This window comes from Cupressus sempervirens, chromosome 1 (assembly GCF_028749045.1).
Source record: "Cupressus sempervirens isolate cs-2001-9-10 chromosome 1, ASM2874904v1, whole genome shotgun sequence".
Classification (NCBI taxonomy): Eukaryota; Viridiplantae; Streptophyta; class Pinopsida; order Cupressales; family Cupressaceae; genus Cupressus; species Cupressus sempervirens.
Window position 1 is genome coordinate 415938102 of NC_143118.1, and position 11934 is coordinate 415950035.

At 34.5% G+C, this 11934-nt stretch overlaps 1 pseudogene; it reads right to left on the reverse strand.

Moving 5' to 3' along the window:
• Nucleotides 1–1072: 1072 nt before the first annotated feature.
• LOC149578060 (endochitinase 4-like) lies at nt 1073–11042 on the reverse strand (annotated as a pseudogene).
• Nucleotides 11043–11934: the final 892 nt, after the last annotated feature.

An 11934-nucleotide genomic window follows, 5' to 3' on the forward strand; every position in this document is an offset into this window, starting at 1 on the left:
GACAAAAGAATAAATCAACTTATACCAGAAGTGTGGGCATATGCACAACTCTATTTATTTTCTAGTGTATATCTCTCAAAATATTCTCTGCATTCATTTCTACGTTGCCCTCATTAAAAAAACCAAATTCACTACGGAGTTTTATACAATTGATTTGTATTTTCCTTTTTTACTATTACTCTATTTATTTTTTCGTAATTTTAGAACCGAATTATAGTTTTCACTAACTAAATTGTAGAAGCTAATAAAAAATTTAGATTTAGAAAATTTTAAAATAGTAGTCTTTACTATTTAATAAAGATTTGAAATCATGTTTAATATTGTATAAAACAAATTGTTCCGTGCAGGACGAAAAATTAAACTTACAATAAATTATAGAATAAATAATGCAATAAATAACATGATATACAAATGTCACCACAAACCCTAGGAAAGAGCGAGAGATTTTGAAAAATAGGGGGAAAGGAGAGGGCAAACTAAAGACACGGTCATTTGATTAAAGTGAGTGGGACGTTGGGAAAGATGAAAAATCAAAGGAAATGACATTAGGTTCTTCCTTGGTTTGGGATTAAGAATCGATATCTACATCAAATTTACAAGAAAGTCTTTTATTCCACTCCTCCGGGGAGAAATCATTCTTCAAAAGTATGGCGCACACAAAAAACCAAGACAGTAGTCGTTCGTAAAGATAATGAAACTTATATAATTTTTTGGTAAAGTAGAAAGAGGAAAGAAAGCCACCTCACTATATTTGGTAATTGAAACAATAAGCTCCTTTATTAAACACTCTTGATCTCTGTTTAAGAAGGGGGATCTGACCATCACATTGCACACTCAACGTGGGCTCGAACATCTTAAACCATGTCAACACATTTTTTCCATGTGAACAGATACATGATGGTAATTTCATTACTATACCAAGAGACAACAGAGAAGGAATGGCTTAAACATTATACACAAAGTTTAATTTCTAGAATAAAAGTGTTAAATAGTCAAAATTATTTTTTTTTCCAAACTCAATTCTTCCCTTAATGTATAATGTTTAAGAGTGGTCGCAACAGCAAAAAGAATTCTAACAATAGAGTTGTTTGGAGCCAGTGTTAACCCCGAGCAGGTAACACAACTTCCTATACAAATTGACCATATCTTGCACCGCCCCGGGAAGCTTCCCCTTACATCCTCTGCCATTACTAGCTCTGATAGTACCTGCAAATCCCTCTCCTTTCAAGGAATTCATGGCACTATGGCATTTTCTATTCACCATCCAATACCATATTGATGTTTTGAAAGCAATTTTTGGGCTCTGAGCCACCAGTTCTGGTTGATTCAATAGGGGCACTCCTAAATATTTTCCTATTGCCCCATAGTTGTAATTACTAAATACAATGCTAAATAACAAAACCCATATGAAAAATATGTATTACTAGAACCATATGAATGGATTCAAGTAGAACAATTAGTAAGGAGATTCTTACCAAGTTAACTGCAGGGGACCTCGACCAAAGTAATGGTTACCACTCTTACATGGCCATATTTTGGACTGGTGGCAGTAACTCCCTCTGTATATTTCTTCCACATAGCACAAATCTGCAAACATGTTATCATCAAAAGCATGCCCACTTAATAATGAAGAGCTGAATCAGCCTATAGGGAAGAACTATTGTGTGCTAAAATGTTGTCACACTTCTATGAATCATTACATGTAAGCAAACTCAAGAGTGAGCCCTCACAAATCGATCCATAGCTCTCTACTCATAGAGTGCAAGAGTTTGCAATGGAGGCCTCAGTTTGACCTATTTTTGTGCCCATGCAAGTACACCATGAGATGAGAGATTCAAAGAGGAAAAGCAAGAATGCTAGTCTCCATGATCTTCAAATATGCATGAATATAAGATCTAATCTATGAAGGCAAAATCTAATCTATAAATGTAAGATCTAAGCTAAAAGCCTATGATGGGTGCAAGAGAGAAAAAGACAAGAAAATAGAAGTTTTCCACAAAAGGATTTTGTATTCAAACTCCTTCAAAAATTGGTCTTCAAACCTATAGAATAATGATAGCATAATCATCGGTGTCTAACATGAGGAGAGGGCTCTCCCTTATAAAGGAAATTATAGAGGTGAGAGGCTTCTCACAACCAATATGGGATAATAGAGCTTGCTCCATGTGAGACAAAATTCCACCAATGAGAAAAGAGGAGTGGTTGAGAAGAAAGTGGTGATCCATGTGAGACAAGATTCCACCAATTAGAAAAGAGGAGTGGTTGAGGAGAAAGTGGAAAGATAAATCCCACTTAGATCACATTTTTAAGTGTAGAGAAATTAAATAAAAAGAATTTATTTTATTTCCTTTTTTTCATCAAAAGAGATATTTAAGTGGGATTTTTATTTAATTAAAAGGGAGCAAGTTCTTTTTAATTAAATAGAAGATATTTAATTAAATTAAAAGAGAGGTTTTTTCTCTTAATTAATTAAATGTGGATGAACTGTTTAATTAAAAGAGAGATTTTCTTTTAATTAAATGAGGATTTTATTTTATTTAATTAAAAGAGAAGATTTTCTTCTAATTAAATAAGACTTGGAATAAAATGATCAATCTTAGAAATGAAATAAATCGAATTTGATCAAGGAAATTGATTTGAATTGATTTAATAAAATATTACAAACCATTGATTCAAAAAATTTGATAAATTGATAAATTGAATAATGGGGGCCCATAGTGTAGGCGACCATTTTTGGGTGCATACATTTGCCCCTCTTTGACTAATGTGTGATCGATTCGGGAACACATGTAGTCAAATAAAGAAATTGAAGTGTGAGGTCAATTTGGGATCACAAAACAACCCAGATGTGTGGTCGACTCGGGAACACATCAGGACAAAGAATACAAATAAATTTTAACTTGAAAAAGTCGAGGATAAAATTTATAAAACTGAATCAAGGATTGAAATTGATAATTATTGCCCCCTCGTGATCGAAATCGAAATGAGATAGAGGAGAAACAACAAATTGATAAATTTGATCAAATCGCACAAAAGATAAGGTTCTTGATGTAAGATGAAAGATATAAGAATCATAGAACCAAGGTAGATCATCAAGCATGAAATATTATGCCCCAAAGGTGATTTAGAAGAAAAGAAGTGGGGAAAAAGAAAATGGAAGATAAAAGTTTGAAAGATATGGAAAGAAATAGAAATAAGAAAAGAAAATGCTCCAAAAATTAATCAACTATTTAAGATAGAAATTTCGATTGAGATCACGAAAGAAAATAAGGAAATTAAGATCAAAATGTGACCAGAATTGAATAAATGTGCACAATAAAGATGAAAGGAGAACCCTCTCAAACTCATAATGCAGCCTAAAAATGCAAACTAACATGAAGTCTAATAATGCAAGCTACATGAAATGCAATGGTGTACTTGCAAAAGAGCAACTGTAACATAGGATTTTGTGTTCATCATTCATTAGAGAATGTAAAAGAACTTATTTTCATCATTGGGCCATTATTAATGGACATCGAAAAATCACACAATCATCACTAGTTACAAATGCAACTATGAAGATATGAATGCGATTTATATTGGATTGAAATGTGGAAAGATTCTAACATAAGCATCAAAGACATAAAGGTCAAGATGACTTCGATGTTAGCTTACCCAATTTAATATAGAAAAACTATGCTTGCATCAAGGCATAGATGCCAAGATGACTATAAGAATGGTTGTGCAAAAACAATTAAGGATGATGTCTCAAATCTCCTAAGTGTTTCAAGGGGACAACAAAAAACACTCTAGAGTTCAAGACCACACCCACAAGCAAAAATAAATAAATAAAAACATTTCTCATGCCCCAAGTCTTCTAGTGATGCATCATGGAGAGACTTATCAGACAAAGACACTCAACAAAAATCAATAACAGTTAGTACACAGAGAGAAAAAAAAAAAAAAAATCATGACATAAGTCAAGCATTAAGTGTTGCATTTAAAAATTTAAGTGTGTTAACTGATACTGAGTTGTGAGGACAAGGATCAAATGCTTGCATGAAGGTAAGATCACATGATGATACTGGGTAAGACCAAACTAATAAGTGTTGAAAAACACTCGATGTCAATAGGTGTTGAAAAACACTATTTGCGAGGTGTCCTAAAGACTCACACATCTAAGAAACTAAAGCTAACATAGTTATGCCCCCTAGACAAAGACCAATTCCAAACCAAGGTAACAAGGACAAGGCAAGGTGGAGAAAGGCTAAGTGTTGAGGACATGTGCTAAGAAACAGGGGTGCAAAGGCCTCAAGTAGCGCCCATTTCCAAGTTTTCACCACTTGGATTTTTTTTTATTTTTTATTTTTTGCTACCAAGGTGCCTGTTTCTAGGTTTTCACCAAGGCGCTTTTTCTATTTTTTTTGAATTTTTGAACTTTTTTTTTTTTTTTTTGTATTTTTGGAATATATAATTCTTTTTGAAGATACATCAAAGTGCCTTTTGCTAGGTTGTCACTAAGATGATCATTTTTTCAGGACATTTTTCAATTTTTAGAATTTTTACAATATATCATTTTTTTGGATTTTTTAAAATATATCAATTTTTTGGATTTTTTTTTTTTCAGGATCAATAAATATGTACAAAGATGCCCCTAGACAGAATGGGCATTATGGATAGAACTTCTTCAAGTGCAAGACATTGATAGGATCAGGGAGCTGCTCTCCCTCTGTTGTAGATAGTAAATATGCACCTGAACCAAAAGCTGTTGTAATAATGTAAGGTCCAAGCAATTTAGGTTCAAACTTACCCTTTTGATCTCTATTCTGTTGATTCTTATGATTCACACGTAGGACAAGATCTCCCACTTGAAACTCTCTAGGGTGAACCTTTTTGTTGAATGCTTTTGACATGCGCTTTTGATAGACTCTCATATGGTCAAATGATGCTTGGCATTTCTCATCTAAAAGTTCTAACTCTTGAAGTCTCATGGCACGGTAGTCTTCATCTGTAACTAGACCTTTGAGAGAAACTCTAAGTGAAGGAATTTCAACCTCTAAAGGTAATACTGCTTCAACACCATATGTAAGAGCAAAAGGAGTAGCCCCAGTAGGAGTGCGAATACTCGTTCTATAGGCCCACAAAGCTGGATTTATTTGTAAATGCCAATCTCTACCATTCTTATGAACTGTTCTGTGCAAGATTTTAAGAATGGTTTTGTTTGATGCTTCTGCTTGACCATTCCCTTGTGGAAAATAAATAGAGGACCAATGTTGTTTTATCTTAAACTTCTCATAGAGTTGCTTAAGGTCCTTATTTTTAAACTGACCTCCATTGTCAGTGATAATCTCAGAAGGCACTCCATATCTACAAATAATATGATTCAAAATAAATAGAGAAATTGTCTTTCCTGAGGCAACAGAAAGTGGGACAACTTCTACCCATTTAGTGAAATAATCAGTGGCAGGAATAATAAACTTGTGTCTAGATGACGAGTTGGGATGAATTTGCCCAACAAGATCAAAGGCCCACCATTGAAATGGCCAATGAGATATAGGAGGAATGAGCTCCCTAATTGGAGTATGTATCAGGTTACCATGTTTTTGACATTTTTCACATGACTTTGCAAAAGCTACTGCATCAATCTGCATTGTGGGCCAATAGTATCCCGCCTTAAGCAATCTTCAAGCCATGGCAAGACCATTAGAATGTCCCCCATAGATACCCTCATGGATGTCAACTAACACTTGATCAGATTCATCCTTTTCTAAGCATCTAAGAAGTGTTCCATCTAGACCCTTCCTATCCAAATCACCAGAGATAAGGGAGTGATGAGAGGCATTTTGAATAAGGTTTCTGCATTCAGATCGATTAAAGGTTTCAAGTATAATCCCATCATGAATGTACGAGTAAATGGCACCATAACGAGATGACTCATGACCAACAAGGGTACAAATAACATGACTTTCTTGGGAATCATAGATAGGGTGATGTAGCCCTTCCACCAAGAATTCAAATCTTGATTCATGTTGCTCTAATTGAAGAAGTGAAGCAAGTGTAGCCATAGCATCAGCTGCCTTATTTTCCAAACAAGTCATTTCAGCTACCTTAGATGGGGGAGAGTTTTTTCCACCACCAATGTGCACATTGTTGAATTGATTGTCAAGTTGTGAAGTCTTAAAAAAATCTTGTTCCTCTTGACGGGATTTCCTTTCCATCTCAATAATAACTTGTCTTTCTTCCTCTAGGCATTGAAATTGTTCTTCCTTCTTAGCTTGTTCTTCTAGAAGAGCTTTTCTTTCACGATCAATTTCTTTGAGTCTTCCACTTGCATAACCTAGAGGTGTCATGAGCGGTGTATATGGTCTTGATTGTCTAAAACAATTACCAGTAAATGTTGCATTCACATGAGCACTAGAAGGCTCATCAATTTGATCATCATGTTGGGCTTCCTCTTCTTGATAGGCATAATGTCTTCCTTTCTCATCCCTTTGATGTGCATCCAAATACCTATCCTCAATAAGAGGTAAAGTTGGTCTACTTCCACGAGTGGGATCACCACTCAAAAGGTCAACATTATACTCACTACTTTGATTCTTCTTCTATGGCACTCTTGTAAAACTCATATCCATAGCTGAATGAGGTGATGCTAAGGGTGTACTCAACTCAATAAGATCACCACTAAGGTCACACAAAACTTTGGGAATACTCTCAGGTGATTGAATAGACACAGGTTCCTTTCCCTTACGTCTTCTACGAGTTTGAACTAAAGGTAATTGTTTAAAGACAACTTGAGGTTGCTTTCCTTGATCTACTTGATATCTTGTTGTAACTAGCATGAAAGAAAAAGTACTAATTGATGGGATAACCCTAAAAAACGTTGGTACCAAACAAGGATAGTAAAAGCACTCACTTGTCCAAAATAAATGTGATAAGATAGAATTTTGCAATAGGCATAAATCAACACTGCCACAGAGGTGCTCACAACTTTGGGTGAATACCCTAGCACATATGGACCAGGAGGATGATTTACCCAAATTATAAATAATTAAAATTGATTTTTTAAATTTTTTTCTATGAAAGTGTGGACAAAAAATTACTAAAACTCTCCAAGTGTAATATCAAAGGATCCAAGTGTATATCTTTCTCAATAAGGACAATTTCTATCTCACCAACTCCAAACAAGGTCTCTTGTGAAATCAATGACTACTAATTCAAGAGGTCAAAGCATAATAACCCATGGTGCAAAAAGGCTTTTAACAATGAGAAAAGTAGCCTAATTCAAATAGGACCAACCTAGGGAGACTAAAAATAATGGGATAAAAAAGTTATTCGATCGTAAAGTCTCAACTCAAGAACTCAGATTTTGTTCATTTTAAATATCCAACTAGATGTATCAATAGATTCTTTATCATAAACCAAGCACGCAAGATAGAAAATAGGGATTTCAAGCAAACAATCTTCAAACAATGAACAAGGGGCAAAGCAACTTTGCACATGAGCAATCAAGTGACTTAGTTTATGCTAATCCCTAGGAGAGCTAATTGTGTATGTTCTCAAAGAGTTTCACAATCATTGCATACATCCCTAGAAAATAAAAGTTGGCCTCTCTAAAGTTTTTAGTAATGGTTTGACTCTACAACTTTTATGATTCACAAGGGTGACCTCCAATCCCAGCGCACCAAGGTTTTCACACAGTCTGAGAACTTAATCTTCAAGAGCTGCTAGGGAGATCTGACAACCCACAATGAACCATACCCCATGGAGATTTCTTCCACGAAAAAATTAATATAGAGATTGTTGCAACCACGGAAGAAGTGGCTATTACCGCTTGAGGTTCCATCAGCAGTTTGCCCTGTATAGGGATTGTCTGCTATGGTTAACCCTCTCTAAAGGTGACTGACTCACAATAGTGGACCACAAGGGGACTTAGCTTTCAGATCCAAGGTTTTGACACCTTTTCACTTTTAGCCCAATCAAAGCAAGCAGATTAATCTGACACGCTAACTAAGATTATCTCAAGATCTATGGTATCAACCCCTAGTGATCTATCAACTTCTCTGGAGAAAGGATGCCTCAATCACCAAGTTGAAGATCTATCTATCTAAGAGGTTCTCAAAGTATCCTCCCCACCTACAAGGAATTCGTCTTTGAGAGGAGTTTCACTAGGAACTCACTCCCTCAAGATCCACGAATAGTATTTATGGGGCCTAATTACTATGTGTGTACAGATGTTAATTCCCCAAAAGCAAATCTATCCAAGAATAATCAAAAAGCACAAGGTGGTACACTTAACGTTTTAACTAATGCAAGGTGAGTCCAAAGATGTGGAACACTTAACCCCTCACACAAGCCAAAAACGAGTCCACAACTCAAAGATTGGTGAGTTCTAGAAAGCATAAGAGGGTTGCCAAGTGGAGCACTTAATGTTTCTATCTTGTAGACCCCTCCCCTTTAATGTGGCGCTGATCTTGCGACCACGGGGTGGAATGAGGGGCCAGCGGATTCAGCGAGTCCAATAACCCAATATAGCTATCTAAATCTATCACTAATAATCAAGCTTGCTAAATAAAAATCAATGGAGATTACAACCTAGTATCAATTATGCATGTGTTTAAAAAATAAAAGCATAAGCAAAACACATAAGCTAGAAACATGAGAGGTTCATTTTAAAGTTCCAAATCAAAGTGTTATCAGCCAGAGAAGAATCCCTGAAGTCTTCGCAATGCGCTTAGTAGATCTTACCTATTTTAAAAAAATTTAGCACGTTTTTTCAATGAAATCACAACTTGCTGCTATGCTATTCCAAAAAAATCAGAAAACATAGAAAAATTCAAAATAGTGAGCAGTTAGCAGAAAAAATCAGAAAAACACGAAAATCCTTGAAAAAAAAATATGAATAACCTAGTCAACATGGTTAGACCTTTTTTTTTGCTATGAATTCGGACCCAAAAATAGAAATGAAAAGAAGAGACCCCTGCTAAAAACTAAAGAGCTTTCCAAAAATGTAAGAAATTCAAAAAAATCTCTTCATTGTGCCCTAGGGACCCAATTTTTCAAAATAGGCCAGATTCATCAAATTGAGTTTTTGATCTTTAATATGGCCTCAAAATTTAAAACACAAAGAAAAAACCCCCCTTACAATTCAAAAAGCTTTCTGAAAATGTAAAATTTTTCAAAAAATACGCTGATTTGTGATCAGAAATGGATTTTTATGAAAAATAAAGAGAAATTCATAACTCGCGCAAATCATGTCAAAATGCTCTAAAAATCGAACTGGGACATGTTGGGCACATAACGAACCCACAAAAAAAATTTCAGAACCAAATTCTAAGTGGTTTAAAAGATATGATTGAATCTTTAAACCAACTAGATTTTTTGCCTGCAAACCAATCTATATATGGGTTGGCATTAAAACCAAAGTGAAAAATTTACAAAAGCACTTGATTAGATCCAATATGTTGCTGTAAAAAAGTCAGAGATAAAAAATTAAAGCAAATGGAGCTAGAAACTTGATTCAAGCCCCACGGTGGGCACAAAAAATGTGTGCTAAAATGTTGTCACACTTCTATGAATCATTACATGTAAGAAAACTTAAGAATGAGCCCTCACACATCAATCCATAGCTCTCTACTCATAGAGTGCAAGGGTTTGCAATGGAGGCCCTCAGTTTGACCTATTTTTGTGCTCATGCAAGTACACCATGAGATAAGAGATTCAAAGAGGAAAAGCAAGAATGCTAGTCTCCATGATCTTCAAATATGCATGAAAATAAGATCTAATCTATGAAAGCAAAATCTAATCTATAAATATAAGATCTAAGCTAAAAGCCCATGATGGGTGCAAGAGAGAAAAAGACAAGAAAATAGAAGTTCTCCACAAAAAGCTTTTGTATTCAAACTTCTTCAAAAATTGGTCTTCAACCCTGCAGCATAACGATAGCATAATCATCGGTGTCTAACATGAGGAGAGGGCTCTCCCTTACAAAGGAAATTATGGAGGTGAGAGGCTTCTCACAACCAATATGGGATAATAGAGCTTGATCCATGTGAGACAAAATTCCACCAATGAGAAAAGAGGAGTTGTTGAGAAGAAAGTGGTGATCCATGTGAGACAAGATTCCACCAATTAGAAAAGAGGAGTGGTTGAAGAGAAAGTGGAAAGATAAATCCCACTTAGATCACATTTTTAAGTGTAGAGAAATTAAATAAAAAGAATTTATTTTATTTATTTTTTTTCATCAAAAGAGATATTTAAGTGGAATTTTTATTTAATTAAAAGGGAGCAAGTTCTTTTTAATTAAATAGAAGATATTTAATTAAATTAAAATAGAAGTTTTTCTCTTAATTAATTAAATGTGGATGAACTGTTTAATTAAAAGAGAGGTTTTTTTTTAATTAAATGGGGATTTTATTTTATTTAATTAAAAGAGAAGATTTTCTTTTAATTAAATAAGACTTGGAATAAAATGATCAATCTTAGAAATGAAATAAATCGAATTTGATCAAGAAAATTGATTTGAATTGATTTAATAAAATATTACAAATCATTGATTAAGAAAATTTGATAAATTGATAAATTGAATAATGGGGACTCATAGTCTAGGCGACCATTTTTGAGTGCATACAACTATAATCCCAAATAGGCAAAATTTTAATGATCTTCTGAAATCATTACATTGTCAATAATAATACTAAATTGTGATTTTTCTATCAGGATCTAGTTAAATTTGAAAGATATAATGATCTTCTGTAAACATTAATGACGATAACAATAACAATACTATTACTAAAACTGGCTTACTTTCAGTCCCGTGAGCCACATGGGCGAAGAAAACCGCAAGCTCCCTCTTACGAGCCACAAGAGATCCGGTGGTGCCAAAACCTGCAAAACCCTTTTCTTTAGTTGCATTGATGAATATAACGCAAGTATAGAATGCCTTTCCTCTGCAAGAATCCGTCAGTGATTTTATGTTCAATGCTGTCATGAGATAAACTCAGTTGTATTTCTCCTACCAAAGCAAATATTATCAATAGAACAACAAATGTTTCATATCTTGCCATTAGTGCTATCTTCGCTCATTAACTGTGGAAAACAGTTTTCAACTTCGTTTAAATAAAGGGCGTGGAAGGAAACAACGTGTCTGTGATGTGTTGCTTATGGCGAGGAGAACATTGCTTTCGCTGGATAAATATATAGTTTAGTATTTAGCGATTGAATGCTGTCTCATTTGCAGAGGACAGTCGTATATAATTTATCAAAGAGGATCGATTTACAGGTGTAAAATGTATTTTATGGCATCACGTCGTATTCGTTCAATGTACCACAGTCAATTGTGTTTTTCGATGGATTGTGAACAAGTGTTTTTATAAAGACCAGGATAAGATGGAAACATGGTTGATTATCTTTATGATCACAGTGTTGTAAAATATCTATGCAGGTGGAGAAGTACATGGACCTCACATGGCCATAACAGTTTCCAAAGTATTCGTCTGCTCTTGCACCGTATGAGTACATGTACTTTCAGAAGAATAGCATGTTACAACGTCGCAACCCCCAATCAAAGGACGTTGTCGATCTTTACGACATTATTACTTCAAAGGCCAATTAATTATGTCCTCGCATAATTTAGGGCTTGATTTTGTCGAGATCAATGTATCGAGATTGAGTCAACTTGATTTTACGGTTCCACGTTTTATTTTATGGAGAAGTTAGGCTCTCGAGATCATCAATGAACGTCTCTAGTATTACGTGGATCTTTGTGTATTTCTCTTGGCGAGTGGTTTACTTAGAAGATATGTCCAGAGGCTTTTCTAAGTCAAATATTATTATTGCGTATAGTCTCATATGAAGGAATGAGTAAAATTAAGTTGACTCAAGAAATAAAGATTAAAATTAAATAAATATAAATTATTTCAAAAGTAAATTTATTATTTTATTCAATCAATCTTTTTT